We start from the raw sequence: 21,067 nt of genomic DNA, 5'->3' as shown, positions 1-21,067 counted from the left end.
TAGATAGTTCCTTTATTAATCCCAAACTGGGAAATTCCTCTGTTGCAGCAGCAATGTACAGGCATTCAACCATACATAAATATAACAAAAGCTAAAAATCAACAATAAAAATAGAACTAACAAAAAAAGAACAAAAAATATACACAATAATAACAGAATTATAAGATAAGTGAATAAGTGAATATTAAATATATATATATATATATGTTAAATTAGATTGCAATGAGGAAATGCATTCGTTTTAGCTTTGCATAAATATGATGTAGCCCATTACAAGACTGTTCAACTTCACAGCAAAGAGAGACGGTTAACTAAATAAACACAAGAAGTAAAGCCCAATAATTATTATGAGGGTGAGAATTTTACTCAGGTAATTTTTGGGAGAGAGCAACTTTTCAGCAGTTCACCAGATGGTGCCACTGTGGGGCTGACTGGGCTCACGCACTAAAACAGCCTCGCAGTGTCTGGCAACAATAAGGTCAACCAGACTGAGTTAACACGACACGCTCATTGTTCGTCTGTAGTCTGCAGAGGACGTTAAGTCTGCCGGTGTCTCTTCAATATCAGCCTATAAACTTGTGTGTGTGTGGTGATTTAACGGAGTACGTCGGAGTGATTTTTCTACAAGCGTCGAGTGGGCGGAGCCTGTCTCTTAGCGTGTTGTCATCATAGAGATAGGTGCTGGATGGCAGTAGCTGCTATGTACTGTGCCCCAGTCTGGAAGCTGAGACTGAGAGAGAGAGGGAGACCGACTACCACGGCTTCACCTCGCTTTTAAAACATTAAGGGATAACTAACACCGCGAACAACCTGGACGACGCGGCGCTGACGCTTTGAGGTAAACCCCGTAATGTTTTTTTTTTTTTTTTTTTTTTATCATAACGGCAGAGAAAGTGAAAAGTGGGACTGTAGCTGGAAAAGTGGGGAGCGCTTGCACGCAGTGAGAGTAGCGAAAGGAGCTCACACACAAACTCACTTGGCATATATATCGCATGCTGCTGCTGGTGGTGGTGAACAGTGAACACACAAAGGATAAAGTTGCTTTGCGGGCGCCGAAGAAGCCGGTGTAATTTTAGCGAGGAGGATATGATGTTTCAACGGTTGCCTATCTTTAGCCCACGGTGTTTGTGTTGTTATTCATAAACTGCGCGGCTCGAGCTTTAAAATTAATTCATGTTTGTTTATTTATTTACAGTGATAATGAAAAAAAAAAATGCATTCGCTTGCTTAATTTGATTTATTTTTATTTTTATGTTATACGTCTTTATTTATTTGTGGCTAGCTAGCGGTTGCAAGTGTGTGTGTGCGCGCGTGCGAGGAGAGTGTTGCTAACTGGTCAGAAATATTTTTGAATGGATCTGTTTGGTGTAGTACCTCCGCGCGACAGTAGGGGGCGATGAAGGCACCATTGTACAACTACAGAATCCCACAGCTGTACTCTCTCTCGTCTTAAGCCATATTTTTTCTTTCCTTCTGTGAGGCCCAGCTAGAATATGCTTTTATTTATGTTAGCAATTTATTGTTGTGCTTTGTGTTTACTTGGGTTACCTTTACTTTCATATTGGAGCCATGTGAGCTTGTTAGTAAGGCCAGACAAAGAACAGCTTCCCCCTAACATCATAGTTGTTTGGATTCTTCATAAATAATATCTGGCGGTATGCTTGTACACAGTGTACACAATCCCGCTTTACTGCTGGCTGCTTCTGGGGCCTATTCAAAACTACAGTGCACTGTTTACTCCACAGGGAGAGACTAAGTCAAATATTGTTTGTCTTCCAGCACCATATCCTTTGCTGTCTTCCTGCAGGAAGTTTAGCCCCCCATTCCCAATAAAGGGAAATAAATGGGCCCCGTCGTCAGGCTGAAAACACAACTAGGTGCTGTTGAGTTTAACTTTCCATTGCTTAATTTTCACCTCTCCTGATTTATTTCCTGTTGGCTTCACAGCTCCCGTTTGAACAGATCAAGCATGCAGACTCCTCTGCAGACTTTTCTTAAAATCAATAAGACACCATTATTTTTAACAGGGTTATATGTCTGGGAAAGATGAGTTTTCCATGGGCCACAGGAGCGTTTTAGGATGACTAAAGTGTGATCTGTTGTAATATTTAACGTCTTTCCCCCCTTTTTAACACAAAAAAATGCTTGGCTGACTTCCAGCTGTCGTAGGTCTGCACATCAGAGGGGAAGTCTTTCAGCTGACCACTAACCTGAATGGAGACATCACTAGTGATGTGTGAAAAACCGGCTATTATTGTGCACAAAAGCGAAAAAACATCCCCATTAATCTGCTCATTTTCCTTGTCATCATGGACACATTTGTATTAGCAAGCCTGTTTTCTAATTGAGTTCGGATAGCACGCATTTCCTCGTTGAGTTTTATCATCAAGTACTTGACCTATATGATCTTCGATTATAAGTGTTTCAACTGATCTCTGACTTGCTGGACTTTCTGTTTTAATGTCAATTCTGCTTTGTTTACAACGCAAAAGTAAATATAAAGGCATATACACAGATGAAAGATAGATTAAAGTCAAGACTTATGTAGATGAAAATGAGGTGCTGAGGTACCCCATTTTATCCCCTGCCAGCTGCTCACTCTTGAAGAGAAACCTACTTGATAATGAAAGTGCCAGGGTAAGTCTTTCAATCTTAGTTTGAATGGAGACCTGTGGTATCCTGCCATCAGCAGAGTGCACAGAGGGTCCAGAAGAAGAAATATGCTCTCGTCTATCTCTAAGAGCTCCTTCTGCACGGCTAACCAGACAATGGGTAATTGAGCTGGATAGATATGTCTTTCAAAATAAAGTTATGTGCGCAGTGTGTGCTCAGCTGAACAATAAGGCACCTGTCAGGTTTGGAGGAGAAACAGCTTCCTGTGACATGCCCGCGGGCCAAATCCAGTTGTTATCACTGCGGAGCTGTTTAGGATGTCTCCTGGCCTGGTGGGCTTGGAGACGCCCAACTCGAGTTACACCCGTTATCCTTAGTTTGCGACGCCGCCTGTAAAGATATTGCACAAAAACACTTGTGGTTGATTGCAGTCAGTGACGCTTACATTGCTGCCTGGTCTTGTGATCTTTCCCCCTTGTTTGTCTCTGTTCCCACGGTGCTTTGCCACTAGAGTGCTGACTTTGGATTTGGAGAACGGTCTTAAGTTCAGACCACGTTTTTTTTTTTTTTTAGTGGCGATGCATTTCTCCTTATCGCACCATAGAAACATGCCAAACCACGCTGGAAACTAAGATCACACATCCCATGCATGTGACGAGGATCAGGAAAACTGGTCTGGTGTGTGCCAGCTGACCGGCTGACTGGCTGTCTGGCTAGCCCGGAGCCACAATAGGGCCTCCCCAACCAAATCCTGTTGCCTCAAAACCAACCAACCAGCAGACAGGGGGGATCACATGCTGCCTGCTCCTGTTGTGAGAGCCGGTCTTTCTCTTCGTCTTTTTTGCCAGCCTTTGTTTTGATTGCAGTCTGGATTTATGGAAGGATTTAAGCCCACTCATCATTGTCAGGGAACGCATAGATGAAGTCATTAGGATGATGGTTTTTCATGAAAGTATCCCTTGCTCCACTAGGGGTCTGTGTGTGATGGATGTGGGTGATTTTTCGGGCAGTGTTCATACCGTGCTCGGAGTAGACAAGGAATGGAAATAAATTCGTCTTTTAATTTGGGATCTCATGTTTGTAACATTGATGAGCACCAGATCCATCTGCCTCCTCGGTGGCAGCAAAATCATCCATTAACATTAAACATTAAACCTTTCATGTTGAGACAAAGCTATTAAAGGATCTTGCTTCAAGATCAGCGTGTTGGGTTCTCTTAGGGCCATTCATCGTGTTTTTTTTTTGTTTTTTTTCCTGGGCTGCACACAATGTAGTACGTCTTCCCATGTGTAATCAGTGTAATGGTATTAAGATGCCATGTTTAACAGCTTGCTGAAGCACTGGCATTATGTCAGCCTTCATCTCCCAGAACAACAGGAGGAAGCCAACGGTCCTTCCTAGGACCATAATTCCACGTTTTATGTGATATGCACAGATGAGACATTATGGCCTGTGGTGTATTTCTTGGCCACATATATGGATTGATGCCCTCGAGTGCCACTTATCTTACTTATTTGTTTCTGTCTACTTGATGTATTATCGGCTTATGAGACTTTACTGATGTGTTTTTGCGCTGTTGCAGATACATTAGATTAGACGCAGATGGACGAACATCTGAATCTCTTCATTATAGTTTGCGTGCTCTTCAGGGATGGATGGGAGATTTTTTCAACATCTCCATGGTTATCTGAAGCAGATGACAGTGGTATTAGTTAATGCCATTTCAGTGAAACTGGATGAAATGGCTGCCACATCAAGTCATCCTCTACATCTTTTTTTATTTGTTCCGCTCTTCAATTTCCCACCCTTATGCTGCTCATCCAGTGGACTGGCTTCCCGTCGTGCCAGGCACATTTGAGTGAAGAAGCGGTGTCGTGGCTGGAGGGGAAGCTGTTGGATGGAGCAGATGGTATAATGACAGGAGTCAAATGCTGATCGCAAAATTGCTTGTGAGGACTCTGTCAACCTCTGGCGACACTACAGCCATGTTTCTGAATGACTGAAGATAAGGAGGTGGGATTTGAGGGCTGAGTTGGGGGGTTGAAGGTTTCAACCCTCTGATGACCAACTTTGCTAGCCTGGTCGTTACCATCCTACGTTTCCGCCCAAAATTTGATTTCGGTCTCGCACGTAGTCTGGCCCAATGTAATAGGAATCTGTCTCCGTAATGGGCGGATGATTATTTTGAGGTTTAAAATCATTGGAGTTCCCTTAACCAATCAGCAACGTTTGGTAATGACGTATATTGTGCGCCGGAGTTCAGGCTCTTACGCTTACCACTTCTGCTTCCAGTTAAATAAATCAAACTTTTCCCAAAGCCAGTTGGAAGGAGAGCTACGACGTCCTTGCCATTTATAAAATTGACACGACAAGCCTCTTGTTCTGGTTTTAATTCCGCGATGCTCTCGAGAGTTGAGACAACTTCGCGGATGGCTTCTAGCGTCTCTTCCTCCGTCGCCATTGTTGCTATGCTGTTGAACTACAAGCTTCGCTGGACTACAAGCAACTCGGCATGCGAGTTCTGCGTCATCACTCAACTGTTCACTGATTGGCGCGGTTACACGCGAACCGCGGAAGTGCAATTGGGCCAGACTCCGTGCGAGACCGAAATCAAATTTTGGGCGGAAACGTAGGATGGTATCGACCAGGCTACAACTTTGCCATCACTGCCTGCCTATGCATCACTCATAGACCACTAAAGGAACGCATTATGTGTCTGATAACTTCATCCAGAGCAACAGCCTGTATATGCCTCTTTATATCCTCCTTATTATCAAAGGCAGTATTAAAGCTTTTGTCTTGGAGCAGACGTCGAGTAGGCAGTGACATATTGTATTTATTCCATGCATAACGTTATTACGGCTGAGACTCCATGACCTGCTTAGACCGATCATACTGTTTAACGTGACCTTTTGAAATCCCACATCATTTTCTGGATTAAGCTCAATCCTACATAGATGGAGCCATATGCGATATTTACTGTATGACAGTGGTTTACACGTGTAGCTCTGCCAGTCACCATGGATATACACCGATCAGGTATAACATTATGACCACCTTCCTAATATTGTGTAGGTCTCCCTTGTGCCTCCAAAACAGTTGTGACTCATCAGAGAATGGACATGGGCCTTCCTCAGAAGCAACACAGTGTTGTTAGTGGGGGCCTTTGGGTCTTATGGGTTGAGGAGAGGGGCCTCTGTGGATCAGGCATGTTCCAGTGCATCCCAAAGATACTTGAGCACTTTGGGATCTACTGAATTTGGAGGCCAGGTCAACACCTTGTGCTGTTTTTCATGTTTTTTTTAGTTGTTCCTAAACCGTTTTTGTGTGTGTGTGTCTGTGCCAAGCTGCATCCTGCTGGGGATGGCTGCTGCCATCAAGGACTGTCATTGCTATGGGTTTGGGGTGTCTGGTCTGGACTAGGTGGGTGGTATATGTCTAAGCAACATCCACACGAAATCCAGATCCAAAAGTTTCCCAGCAGAACACTGAATTGTCGCAAGATGGTCAATGTTATTTACTTCTCCTATCAGTGGTCATAATGTTATGCCTGATCTGTGTATAATAGTAAAATTTCACCTGAACAGAAACTCTAAAATGTCTAGTTTAGTAAAGGAGGAGTATCATCATCACTATTTGTCATTTGCTCACCTCACTCCACTCAAATACTTGTTTTCTTATCTGTTCACAAGAATTTCTCCCCAGTGGACGGCGGTACAAATACCACTTGTCAGAGCTGTGAGCAGGGGAGGATAATTCTTTGTTTCACCAAGCCAATAATTCAACAACATCACTCCAAAAAAAACATGCATTATGGATTCGACGTAGTGAAATATATCAGAAAATGCGTCTTGCCAAGATGAATTATGTCTGCACCCCTTGTTCCCTTAGGGACTCATTAGTGTCCATATCAGGAATGTTGGGGAAAAGGCCACCGAAAGTTGCTGACCCTCCCTACATGTTTTGTCTACATGTCTGTCACTGGTCCACAATGGGGAGAATGAGCGCTGGCCAGTCATTAACCCGATGGCCACCGAGTCCAAGGACCAGCAGTGACCCGCGGGGTTAACTCGGTCTGTGTTCCCCTCAGCGAGCTCAGACAATCGGGACGACTGACCTCTGCAGTCACAGCCAGCCTCCAATGAGAGATAAGAAGGGATTTGGTTTAGTGCCGCTGTGCATACCTCCTCCCTACTGTAGCGAAAAAGAAAGGGTCTGTCTGAATAGATGGACAGGGCTGGGTGTGGGTGATAAAGCCAGAGTCCAGACTGCGTGCCATTACAGACTCTGTAGACTTTCCCTCTCTGTGTCTGTCTTTGTCTATTCATTAAAACGTCAGGATATGTGTCACTTTGTGAAGGTTGTGGTAGTCAGCATTTGTGTAAAATAACTAACAGAGCTGTTGATTCAACTGTGTTTTCATTTTGGAGGCTGTGGTTTGTAGTACTGTTGAACTGTATTGTGACATGACACATGTTTCTGTTACTTTGACAACCCCATTGTAGTCGGTGGGCTCGGCCAAATAACTGAAACACTGCAATGTTTAATTCAATCCAGTTTAACGGCACCGCAGACTGCATCCTCCGTAATGATCATACAGTTGAATTGCCACCTTTTTATGCAATCATAACAGTCATAAAGGGGGGGGTTTAGTGCAGGACTGTTACATTAAAATGCATTTGTTTTCACTAGTGTACCTAATAAACTGTCTAGTCAGTGTATATACTGTCGTTTGCTTTTGTTTGTTGACCCACTAGAGGAATACACGGAAACTAAAACTGCAGGAGGATATCGTCTATAATTTGTTTAGGATACATAACAAAAAACAGGCATCAGGGCCGAGACAACTTGTCTTTTTAAAGCTCAACGTGTCATGTCATAAAGAGGGATTTAGTGAAGGACCGTTATCTTATAATGCGTGTGCCTAATGAACTGGCAAGTGAGTGTATGTATGATTATCAGCAGTCACTTGGAGATATGAAGTAGTAAAGATAAAATAATGGAACAGTGATTTCATTTCACTATTTGTTGCTGTTTTTATGTTTTTCCCATTATTATGGGATCTTCTGTTTCATAATCTACATTTATGTGATATTAGTCATGCTGTGCCTCAAAGGTAGCCTGACGTAGCCATACTCAATTCTAGTCAGAATGTGAGTCTGGTACCGCTCCATTGGGCTGTGATTATGGGGCGTGTTTCAACCGAACCAGGAAAAAAAAAATGCCTCTGCACTCAATTGGATAGACCTATAACCAATCAGAGCAACGGAGTGTGCGACGTATGTTAAGCGACGCATAGTTGTCAACGGAACTCAACTGCACGCACGCTGGAAGAAGTAGAAGAAGAAGATGAGTGTAAACGATTTTTGCCGGTGTTGTAAAAAGAATTTAAGGATACACGGAGTACTTACCAACCACGGCCATCACTTTTGAGATAAATATTAAAGGTGAATGCGTATACGAACAAGTTCTCAGTTTAGGATTACATCTCCACAAAACAGCAAACAAATCGTGTCGCATTTGTCGGTCCTGTCAGTCCTTTAATAACACGGTTGGGACGCGACATGCCCGTGTTTAAAAAAACGGCCAGCTGATAAATTAAACTTTTGCTGAATCCCGTACGAAGGACGGCAAAAACATCTTTCCGATTAACAAATGCCTTGATCGCATTTATCTGCTCCTCTTTTAAAATTAATGCGCTGTCGATATCTTCTAGAACAGACTCGATGGCAGAATCTACACATCTCAGTTCTCCAGCGGCAGCCATCTTTGTTGTAAACAAATTCAACCCAAGCGCTCTTTGGTGACGTGGTTGATTATGTTACTGTTGATTGTCTGTCCATCATCGTATAAAGCCCGCCCTGAGAATCTGATTGGTACGAACAGCTCCTGTTAGAGCATAATTGCGCCTTAATGGAGCGATGCCAGACCGAACTTCCAGACCTCAAATGTTGTGGGCGGGACTAAGTTCGGCTGGCACCCAGGCTACCTCAAAGGTACAATAACCTGGTTCTGTGTAGTCTTAAAATGTAGGCCAATACGGCACAACCCCCCCCCCCTCCCGTCCAAACATCTGCGCCCTTGACTGTCAAATCAACCTAGGGTGAGCCAAGGAGCGAACATCCGTCGGATGAGTTGTTTTAAAGCGTAAAAGTACACCGACGTGTTTCTGATAGAGGATAATTGTAATTAACAACTCAAATGGAGCAGAGCCGTGACAGATGTGCCATAAAGAGCTGCGCTTTTAGTGTGTTTGCGTGTGTGTGTATCTGAGCCGCTGAGGCGTCGCTGCTGGGGCCAGTATCCTTCACTTAACCTCACCAGCGCACTGCAGTGCTCCTGCTCCGTTGTTGAGCACAAGGTTGTGACAGAATTCAGTTTAATCCACATTAGAAGGAGGATTGCTTCAGTGGACATGACACTGTTGTGCCTAAGGAGTAACAAACAGCTGAAGTAACATACAATGTATGTTTCATAGCAGAGTATTACTCCTTTGTGCTTTGTGGTTGAGATGTTATGCTTTTGTTCCCACAGTGGAATGTGCAGCGTTTTTCTTGGTATCAGCCTTTTTACAGGAAGGGGCCTTTTTTTTTCTTTTTTTTTCCTGTATAGCTCTTTATCAATTATGAGAAAGCGTCTGTATATTTGTGAGTTCCTTTCATGTTGCCAGCCCACTGACATGAGAAAAATTAGAAAGTCTGTTCAAGGTCTGTAGGCTGTCATTGTGTTGTGTTGTTTTTCTTTTTTAAAGTTCTGATGAGACGCACACAGAGGAGGATGTTATTCTTGTTTGTGTTTCCACTGGTCCATAAATCAGATGATAATGAGTTTGCTTATCCCGGGACTTCCCCCCCAAACTTTGTCCATTTGCATTTTTCTTTTCACAGGGACATAGTGTGACGCAACATATTATTTTAACTGTCATCTGACAACAGCAGGGGAACTGTCAAACTCATTTTACGGTTGGCTTCTCTGAGAACTTATAGCGTTCTTCCAGGAAGATTATATTGTTTTTCAGAGCTTCATTTGACTTAAATAAACTTTGCACCCCCTTGGATACACCTTTATATATAAATATTTTGATATTGTTCAGTTGAGATTGTGCTTTTGAATTATGCACACCATTAAACCAGGACGTTACTGTGTAGCTTTCTTTTTTTTTTTTTTATCCACTTACCGAAGCACAAAAATGTCTGTACACGATGTTGCCTTTGGGCTGTGCTTGTAACTTTCTATTAGCAAAGACATTGTAGTCTAATTCAGACAAGCCTGAGATCCTAGAGTTCCTGGTGTGTACTGGAAAGTAGAGAGCCCTTTTTGCACAAAGTAGAGCGGAAGGCTAAGGATCTGAACAGTACATGGCTGGCAGTCGGGCTGGCCTTTCCTTGTACTCGGGGATGCGGCAGCGGTATGATTTGTTTAAGGAGCACTGGCCCAGCCAAGCAGAGCTAATTTGAAGCTAGAGTAGTATACGCCATCTTACTAGTTTTTTTTTTTTGTTTTGTTTTGTTGTTTTTTTTTTACATCTTTTCTTTGCGACATCATTTTGACTAGCCTTCCTTTTATGCGATTTGTAAAGGCTGTTGACAGAGGATAATGATCTGGAGCGACAGTGGCCTGAATTTTTTTTTTTTCTTTTATTATCTTGCTTCTGTAATCTCCCCTGTCTGTCAATGTGGAGATCAACTGCTCCCCTCCTCCACTTTGGCCAAGTGTATTGAAAGCTGCTGTGGATGTTTGGAGGTTAGCCACAGGGGGTGGGATGGTTGCGGGAGCCAGAGCTGGAGGGGCAGTGTTGAAGCCTTTATATGGGTTTGCTGCCTTACAAGAAGAAAGAGCAAAGGAAAAGATTACATAACAACAATCGGGCAAACAGTGTCCCAGGCAGATTTCTCTGGATGGGATTCTTACAATGCCCAGCAGCTACACTGGGTTCATTCAGTGCTTACCTTCCCCGGGCTATGTTTACTGGAAGCCCTCGGAACCTCTCTGAAATGTAAACAGGACAGTAAGGCCACATGCAGTTCAGCCCTGAGCTGTATGTGCTGTGGGACAAAACACAGTGAACACACGACTGCTGGATACACAGTCAGGTGCTTGTGTATCTGACCACAGGAGCAGCTGTATAATTACACTGTTCTCATCTGTCAAGATAATCTGTGCTTAGTAGCAACACACAAACACCAAAGTTCAGAGTTCAAAGTAGGCCCTCGGCACGCTGACAGACAATTCACAATGAAGTATATTTAATACGCTTAACAGGAAGTTAAAAGTTAGTTATTCGTACAATAGTTATCACAAGGTCACAAACAAAAATGTAGTCGATGATGTCCTGATATGTGACATTTTCAAAGGGAGTGCAAAGAGAAAAATTCAATTCATTTAGTTTAATTTTGACTAAAAGGCAGTTTAGGTCCCAGAGGAGACATTTTGCATTTCCCTCTGCTCAAATAAATCTGGTTCCAACGTTAGACCATGCAGACATGCTATTGATTGGTCACCACTAGGGTTGCAAAATTCCGGGAATTTTCAAAGTCGGAAACTTTCCATGGGAATTAACGGGAATATATGGGAATTAACGGGAATTAACGGGAATATATGGGAATAAACAGGAATAAATAAGAAATTTACAAAATTGAAGGTTGGCCCTTAACAGGGAACTTAAATATAGTTGGGGGGAATATATTGTAGCATAGTCTTGGCTAAAACAACCAGATTTAATGCAAGTACACTCCTCAATCACATGCACACAGCACACTGCTTACTGCAGGGCTATTGAGGCCACGCCCCCTACATGCACTGTGCATTCCTCCATCACATGCACAGGTGATTTCTTGAAGCCTGGAGGCCACACTTTTGAGCTCAAAGCACAAGACTATTGAAGCCACACATTTGAGCCCGCGGACTATATAAAGTCAAGTAAGTTTTGATAATATCATGGGGTAAATATATTTGATCTATAACGTTATTAATGTTTAACTTGCAAATATTAAATAAAAATGTATTAATACAGTAGCTAACTATCTGGTAAGTTAGGTGCTAAATGAAAGATTAAGAGTATGGGCAGCACAGCCAATGGTTGTTATATATGACAGGGGCATTCTCTCTGGAGAAGAGATTGTTGAAATCTCGGCTGTTGAAATGTCATGTTTTTGTATTATTTTGCATGGATGTCTGCTTATGACAAAAAATATTTACATTTATGTTTGGATATGATACAGTTAGTTTAAATTACCCCCAATTTCCAGTTAATTCCCATAAATTCCCAATAATTCCCATAATTCCCATAATTCCCATGGAAAGTTTCTAATTTGGAATATTTCCAAAATTCCCCAGTTTAACTTCCCATGGAAAGTTTCTGGAAATTTACCGGAAATTTACCGGAAATTTTCCACCCCTTTGCAACCCTAGTCACCACACTTTTTTTTTTGTCGCTCTGCACAATCAACAACACACCCATGGTTAGTTAGTGTAGAGAATGATGGATTTATGAAAATTTTTCCTGTCAAATCTGCTGAAAAAGAAACCTGTATGGGCGGTGGCCCTTTTTTGCTTGACGGGATTTTGCCCCAGGTGTTTCATGTCAGAAGTAGACTGTTATTGATTTAGTATTAACTATTATTTCTGTGTGTGGTTTCTCATGGGGTGGTAGTATGCTGAGAATTCACATTCACTAAAAGACTGTTTGTATCTCTTATTAACCAGGCACGTTGACAAAGATTTTGTTTGCAGCAACAACTTGTGGGTGTCATTCACTTTACAAATTCCTGCAGGGTATAATGTTAGCAATCCACCAAAATGAAAGCATGACTTTCGCCTTTTCCGCCGAGCGGCTGCAAGTTATACCGCTTCCAGCACCAGGTGCTTCTCTCCAAATGCTTCCATCTTGGTTAGCATTCTTCAGAGCCTGCTGCAGTTTAGAGATAAGGAATAAGGAAATCTGTGCTTATTTGGGATGCCGTTGTTAAGTCAAGGGAAGCGCTGTGATTAAGGTCAGAAACCTTCTCGCGCACATTTTTCATCTTGCGTCTGATCTCTGTTCAAATGAGGTCAAAGTACATTAAAGAATCTCACTCCTGGTCTTTTTATGTCACACTCAATTACATAAATATTAATGCCAAAGGATGTCTGAGTGCATTCACCAGGAAAAGCCTCAGTGTGCAGTAGAGCCATGCTTCCTTATGACTGTGGGGATTTATACTTTTTTTTTGCCCACCCCCCGTTCTGCGTATACCACCCTTTTTATAAGAGCACCTCATCAGATCGTTGGCCTCGATCAGTTCTAGAGGTCAGGGGTCACTCGATCACTGGAGGCCCCTCATGTCAGGTCGCATCAGTGCACTTGGCTCCTGGTGGAAGAAATGAATTCATTTGCGCTCATCTCCCTGGACACTTCTGTTAATTTAGCATTCAGAAAGGGGGGGGTGGGGAGATGGTGGTGTATCGAGGAGAATAGGGACAAGACGTGGAAGTAAGAAGAAGTGAAGGCATTCATATCCTTTCCTCCTGTCATTACTTTTTTTATGGTTGATGATGTCCTGTTGACTGGAGGAACGAGATAGTTGCATGTGTTGGGAGTGTGCTTTTTTTGTTCACGACAGCTGACTCCTCTCTAAATCAGCGAGATCAAGGATGTGTTGATGAGTGGATGTAGAGAGGGAGGCAAATTTCAGAGCGCAGCGTTTCCCCTGGCGCTTTGATATGTCGTTAACGTTATTAAGCTGTAAATGGCCGTAAAAGCATAAAAGCGTGATCGTAACACATGCGCATTTGTGTGTGTGTGTGTGTGTGTTTACGCAAAGGTGTGCTTGCGTGGGTGGCTCTCAGTGGGAGGTTAGTCTTTGACACCCTTTTGCTGCCACACCTCCCTTAAACACACCCACCACATGCCATGCCAGCTGCAGCTGTTGCGCCTCAATGCTAGAGATGTAGAAAATTCCTCTCACTCTGCAATTAGAGCCGCGGATTGCTGAATAGCACACATTGCGATGTCCTAAAATTGCACTTGGTCCCCCTTTCTGCTCCCGAGAACACTGAGTAAATAGAAACTGATGAGAGCAAATCATGAATAAACTGGCCCCCGTCGGCCTCTGAGCTGACAGATTGTGTTTTGTGCCCCTTGTGATGTGCTGTTACCCCGGTTAAAGAAACCAAAGGGTGGAGAAAAAAAGGCCTCATTGATGGGGTGGGTTTCTCATGCCTGACTGAGAATGTTCGCTTTCCATCGAGTCAAGTGCTGCATTGTGATCCCAACCAAAGAAATGCAAATATATAGAACAGATGTACTACTTCTTCTTTCCCGTTTGTCGACAGGAGTAATCCCTCACTGTGAGGGAGATTGAGTTGGGTGCACTCTGGGTGCAAGACTAAAGTGTTAACAAGGGAAAAGCCATGTCACCCTGGCACATGCAATGGCCGCCCGCCTTTCAGGGTCTTTTCTCAATAAGGCTAGATGCTCGGGATAGATAAATGGGGGCTTTTGTGGCCTTTGCCAGAGGGAGAACCGCACAATGAAGGACACACACAGAGGAAGGTCTTTTCCAGAGAAAACAGCTAAAAGCAGCATTTCTGCAACCCCCCCCCCCCCCCCTTCTTTAACTCGCTCCTTTACTTTCTCACGTCTCTCACTCTTACTCACTCACTCCCCGAATCTTTTCCTCTTCCGTGAGAACTGAACCTTGCTCCCATAATATTTCCATAAACGGGCTGAGGGAATGGAAATAACTCGGACCATTGCCTCCCTCTATGCGCTCTCCCCCCCCCCACCAGCAGTCTCTTTACTGGGCTGTGGATAGTACTTAAATACACTTCCCTTAATGATGCACAGTGTTTTACACTGCTCTGAGCACTAGCAGAGTGCATCTCTTACGACCTGGACACAGCAGCCTTAATATAGCTGTGCTCTTGTTACTTCATCAGACATTACCAGGCCCCTCCACTAACAGGGCTGCTTTGAACAGGATGGAGGTCAGATCTGTTTGCTGTCATCGCACCTCCATCAGTGTGGCCTTAGAGCTGCTAGTAATTCTCCTCATGCTTGCTATATCCCATCATCTCTTGTTCTCTGTCTTTGTTCATTCTGTTTAGACCTATTTTATACATTTTCAGTGTAATCTTGCACCACTCTTTGTATTTTCTGTCCCACTCTCCATTTCATTTTGTGACTCTTGGCGTGTTGCTTCCTTAACTGTGACACCGCGGCTGTCTGGGGTTTTTGCATGTACACGTTGTTGCCTACATCTGCAGGCCATCCTGCCAGCACTGGGCAATCTCTCATGTGGGTGGCTGCCCTGGAAACAGATGTTTTTGATGCCACTTGTAGGGGAATAGCTTTGAAAGTGACTCCATGAAAGAGATGCCAGCTGCATGACAAACCAGGGCTGCCTCGTTCTCAGGAATTCTATCAGAGTCATTTCTCTAGGAGCTCTGGAAACGTTGCCTGTGGAGAATAAGAATAGTTTTCACTTAATCAGACTGTTCCCTTCGGAGAACTTCATTAATTACAGAAGGAAGTTGCTTTACTGGAACATATGCTCCAGATGGCCAGATTTCACTTCACAAAAATTCATATTTCTTAGATTATCTTAGATGTTTATTTTGTCCAATCTTATAAGGGTAGTAGGCTTTCACTATGAATACCTACAGCCTGTCAACAGGTTGGTGGATTTGTAGTCTCATTAAACTGCTTGTTTGTTTGCTTCTCTGGCCATCTGAGCTGCAAACACCTGACATCATCTACAGTGGCCATCTGAAAAAAAACTTTGCCCATTCTACTGTTAGAAATGTGGTTTCCAGTGTCATCTTTCCTTTGCATGAACGCCTGCTCTTTTAGCACAAATCCGTAGTGCAGCACCCCTGATTTGGTTTCCAGCACACTCTCTCCACTCTGCCAAACTTCCAGTGAAAAGCAGCTCTCTGGACAGTGATTATTATGTGCTAATTTTAGCCCCTGCAGTCATCAGAAACACTTATTTTGTCCCCCTCTGGATGAAGCACATCATCTGTGCTGCACACCAAAAGTGCACAGCCGGAACTGCCTGGCAACTCTCCGCAAAGTATAGTTTGTAGGATGCAGTAGCATCAGTAGCTCTCTGCCTCAGGGGGTTCTCACTGATCCTAATCATATGTTCACAGGTAATGAAAGAGCGTGTTCAAAACTGCAAAAAAAAATATATAAACTGGGCTTAGATAAGACATCCTCAGCATGCCCAGTGGCAACAGGGTAGCGTTCAAACATTAATCTATTAGTTTGCTCTGCAGTGTGATTACAGAAGCAGAAATTAAGTTTACTTTATCGGGTATAAACAGAGTTGCTTAAAGTAATCACAGAATTATTTCAAAGCCACTGTTTGTGTGTTAAAGAATATTTTGTTCCTGACCTTTCTAGGTTGGTAAAACCTTTAAAGGACACATATTTTTTTTTTCACCCATTGTGTCTGACCAGGGCAACTGTTGTAATTTAAATGGAAGAAAACATTTTGGCAGCGCTTTTGTGTTTATTGGTTCTATTAATTATCGCACAACCGCACAGATTTATCTCACGACCCTTTCTAGGTTCATATATGTGTGACGTTTTCTCGCACGTCTGATATCATCTTGCTTCCCCTTTATCTTCATAGGCTATTGATTTCGTCCTTTCAGTGTGTTACGTTTGTGTTGCATCAAACAACAAATGTGTTTTCCCCTGAAAGCGCCAGATCGCCACTCATCTCTCTGCTGCTCTCCGCTCCCCTCTCCTGTTCTCCCCCCTCAACTTTCCATCTTTGTTCAGAGGGGAGGTCTGCTGTCACTCAGGGCTGTCATGTGCAGAAAAAGTTGCCTAGCAACAACACGGAAGGATGCGACGCCACTGTTTACTCTCCACCCCCTCACCCCATGTGCCCGCTACCCCTTCCTCTTTCACGCTCTTCCTCTGTCGTGGAGATGGAGTGGCAGGGATGGGTAGTGGAGGCAGCACAACCTCCCGCTCTCTCGTGAATTCAGACAACAGATACAGGACAAAACCGAGAGGAGGAGAGAGGGTGGAGAGATGGAGAGCAGAGGAGGCGGTTGGGGAGGGGAGAAGTGACATTCAGAGATGCTGTGTCTGCCTGTTGCCTGCCAGCTGCTATTCCTGCCTCCCTCTCTGCAGGAGGAACTGGCTGTTTCCCTTAACAGCTCCTGTCCCTCTCTGCAAAAGAGAAATTTGTCTCACCACAACATGCCGTTATCAGCAGGTCTAAAAATACTGGACAGCAAATGCGTCACATGCCTGGCTTTCGTTGCGCACTCTCAAAAAAAATAAAAATAAAAAGGTGCAATCTAAGGGGATACAGGTGCCTTTCGTTCCCTGGCTTATTAAAAGTCCCCTGGTGGAAACAATCAAGTAAACGTCTTTGTTCCTTTCCACATTATGCTCTTTTAACTTGTTTACTGTAATTACGTACTGTAGCAAGCCTCAATGGCTTCCACACCACCGTGCTGAGTTTAGTCGGCTTTTCAGGTTGTCCACAAAATGACAAGAGTCACCCTTAAGAGTATACTGAACTCCACCTAAATATGACAAACTATGAGTTTGTGTTATATCCCAAGAGTGGTAATCTCAGTGTTAAATGTACCTCCCCGAGCTGCTGACAGGTTTCTTTTCTTTCACAGTATGGTGACGTTTTGGAAAATACATGTATTTGCTTTTTTGGGAAGAGTTAGAAGAGAAGATACCACTCTTAAATGAATGCATTAAAAATGAGCTAGTGTCAGTGTTGCGTAAATGGAGCAGCTACCCTGGTGCTGCTGTGGATGTTATGTGTGGGTCTCTCCCAAAAGTACTACTATCATTACTAATTTGCACAGTCCAAATCAAGTCCAAAGTTTCAGAAACTTTGAAACTGCATGTATGAGTCATCAGAGATGTATGCACAAGTAGTGACGTTTTGTTAATTTGTGTGGGAATAAAATAAATGGCAGATTATGGCTCACAAGAAAAAAAAAAAAACAACACTCTCTCTCTGAAAGATCTTTTTTAAAACAGTCGAAATTCTTTGTGCAACATCTGAAACATGAGCTGTGAAAGATGTTGTTTTAGGGTTGTGTGAATGTAGATCGTTCTGCATGTGTATCCGTTTGTGTAATGACTAGCCTCGGTATGTAAATTACCCATCAGGCCCGGACGTCCATGTGCAAACGAGCAGCGTTTTGTGGGATTGTGTGTTTCTCTCCACAGGCCCTGCTGCACACATGTGTAGGCTGATGAATAGTTTGTCTGTTTGCTGGGACGCAGTGACAAGAACTCCTTAAGTGTTACCTCCTGGGGCTTCCCACTCTGCAAATAAAACTCGCTCCTTCCCCTCGACTCAAATCAAAGCCGAGAACCTGCCTGCAGAGGCTGGATCAAAGCAGACCGTGGCACAAAAGACCTGTACTCGCTGCAGTTCATTCAGCCGGATTAAAGTCTGTCATTTCCTGCTATTAACACGTTTCTACCTCCAGCCAGAAACAGACGGAGCAAAGCAGTCATCAGGAAGTGGCTAGAATGACACTGTTTTTGTGTTCTTCCAATTAAGTTCCCCGAAACTCAATTATGTAGCATTATACAAGAGGAGAAATATATAATCAAAACTGAGTTACCTCACTGAGCTGTTCCTTATTTACCCTTTATGTGTCCAAGGAAGACTGACTTCCTCTGAAATAACTAGCTTCACATAATCTTACACATTCATTAACTGCACAGCACATTCAGCAGCTTTTCACCAGTGGTTGTATGTACCTCACTCAAAGATAACGGAGATGTTTTTGAGAAACGTCCACATTTCACCTGCTATCTCACAAATCTCAGACCCACAAGTGTCCTTCAGTAACTAACTCCATGTTAGAGCCGAGCTGACTGATCAGTTGCTGTTTGTTTATGAGAGTTTCCTGCAAACACACACTTTGCGATAGACGGCTGATGTTACCTGAAGTCTTCTGTTAAAAGTTGAATTTTACAGTAGCACATGTAGCTTGTAGATAGGCTACTGACTTATCTCCTGCCAGGCAGGCTCTGAATGCACAGCGGTCAGCCTGCTGTCGGCTTCACAGTGTGTTTAAGTGCAGCTTTTATCAGAAGATGTGAGGCAGTACATCAGACGGTCTTTGCCGGTCCTACTTCTTTGGCCTGGTGTGTGTAGACCCTTAAACCTGTAACTGTTTTTTTTTTTGCAGTGGATTGAAGAGCCCTGCAAAGTCCTTTCTCATATTTTTCCTCCTTGCTCTTAGGACCATAACAAGCTCTCCCATTCCTGCCTCATGTCTGTTGCTCCAGCCTTTGCTGAAGTTAAAATACATGCTTAGCATATGGTATGTGGATAGATGGGTTATCAGTTTTGAAAGAAGGGCAATATTGCTCCCTGGTCATGTCCTTCTCCCCTTATCTCAGCGTGTTTAAGATGGTCAGAGTTGCACGCTGTGTTTGTCAGACAGACCTTTGTACCACGCTGTAGTTCATAGGACAGGGAATAGATTAGTGGATTCTTCCATCTCCTGCCGCTCCAAAATGTCAGCCGTGGTAAGGAACTTGGAAGGTCACGGGCTTGACCTGGGGATCTTTTCTCGGGAACAATAGCTTTTCCCCCTCTATTTTTCTTTTCCTTCCTGTCAGCCCGAGAAGCCTTGAATGTCATGGTCCACCCCCCCCCCCCCCCCCCAACTACCAACACTCAGCAATGCCCCCCACCCCATAAGCACCCAGCATAGCCACCTACTTTCCCTTACATATGCTAATAATGCCGTCTCATTCAGCTGTTGGTGGCTTTGTCACAGGGGGAGGGTTGTGTGCATTAAGGGGCAGCTGTATGCATTTCACTAAATTGACTCCCCAATGGCTGCCAGACTTCTCTCTTTCCTCCTTTTGCAATGTACTTTTTCCATTTTCTTTCCAAACTAGTTATTGGATAAAGGAGCAGAAGGAAGAGTTGTGGTTTTGTTGTTTATTTTAGAGGCTTTCTGCTGTGACGTGTGGTGTATTTCTCTTTTCTTTGTGTGTTTTTTGGCTGGCTTGCGCTCAACAAGTGGCTGATGGATTTAATGCATTTGGATAGCATCTCCACAGTGGGTTCATTACCACAGTGACTCACAGGACTTTGTGTCCCCTGCTCTTAGGATGTATGGCTCTGATGAAAAGGGACTATTTTAATCAGGTAAGCATGGCAGCTGCTGATATCTAATGTTTTTTCCATGTAATGACCTCTTAAGAATAACTGCAATGGCAAAATAATTAAATTTAGCCTTGTTTTTACTTGTATTTATTCGCAGCATCATATAAAGGGACTAAAGTCTTTTAGACACTGGTATGAGTGGTGCTGCCTATAGGTGTAGGGAGTTTTCAGTGTGTGAGAGTTCTTGCAAAGTGAATAGAATGATTCATCTGTGGGTCTGTGCTCTCTCCTATCCTCCCTGCAGTTATCTTCCTCTCGCATCCTCCAGTTGGCTAAACTTTATTCTGTGTCAGCGGTGGTGCTTTCAGCTGCTGCCCAGAAGTCCAAACTATCTCACTTACTCCAGATTTCTGTCAGCAACACCAGGCAGAGTAAGAAAAACAAACTTTGTAAAGAAAAAAAAAAAAAGAACTGCTGAAGTGAGTATGAGGAGGGAGAGAAGGTCCATGGCATTGACACATGTTGAAGTCGGTCTGCGGGTAAGAAAGAATGAAAGCTGCTCCCCAGATGTGTGTGTGTGAACGTGTTTGTGTCACTGCTTCGATTCTCAATCAGTGTCACACAGCTTACCTACTTCCCTCCTTTGCTGTGCTGTTCCTCAGTGATAATGTGACAATATGGACTCTGACTGACCTCGGCAGAGTAGCAGAGGCAGGGATGTTCTCAGAGCTTTCGATCTGAACTCCTCACTCTCTTAACAGTTTTCCTTTTGCATGATGTGAGCGCTCTTCTCACCATTTCTCTCAACGTCTCCCTGAGAGGCCGCTCTCTGCCGACAGGCTGTCTTTGGTGTGGAGGTAGCTGGGAAAGCGGCGTGCTGCTGGGAAGTGACAGAGGGGGGATGTGTGCTGATGGAAATAGGTGGTGGTTTATTCTGGAGGCCTGCTGGGCCACATCAACCCTGCTCGTCCCTTTCTGTCTCCATATAGCAGCGAGGGCCGGCGTGGCTAGGCCCAGTTTGGGGGACAGATGGTCCCTTTTGGAGAAGGGCCACAGCACAGTGCTCTCTGTTCGTGGGGCTCCGCTGGAGCAGCCAAGAACAAACACGGTCTCCTTCTGTTGGGAACATTCAGGAGCTTCAGTCTGTGAGACCTGAATAGACTTATGGAGTGACATCTAAAACTATGCAAGTGTGTCTCGGGTGTGATGCTAATGCTGCTTGTTGCATAATGTTAAGGCACATTTAACTAAGTGCCTCGTGATAGCACTGCTAGTCACTCTCAGATAACATGATATTCCATTAGTCATTATAGTCGGTATTCATTAATGTTGTATCTGAATGGGGA

The 21,067-nt window shown here is 43.7% G+C and overlaps 1 protein-coding gene across 3 annotated transcripts in view; it reads left to right on the top strand.

Moving 5' to 3' along the window:
• The first annotated feature begins 574 nt into the window (after positions 1-574).
• LOC311500482 (signal-induced proliferation-associated 1-like protein 2) overlaps positions 575-21,067 on the top strand; it is an 81,472-nt gene continuing 60,979 nt past the window's right edge. For all 3 annotated transcript variants that reach the window (XM_084561914.1, XM_084561913.1, XM_084561912.1), the window contains exon 1: positions 575-838. The gene's annotated coding sequence lies outside the window, so the exon portion shown is untranslated. The remainder of the gene's footprint in view (positions 839-21,067) is intronic.

This window comes from Chelon labrosus (genome assembly GCF_963514085.1).
Source record: "Chelon labrosus genome assembly, chromosome: 15".
Classification (NCBI taxonomy): Eukaryota; Metazoa; Chordata; class Actinopteri; order Mugiliformes; family Mugilidae; genus Chelon; species Chelon labrosus.
Note: the sequence above shows the minus strand (reverse complement) of the source record. Positions and strands in the feature narration are given on the sequence as shown.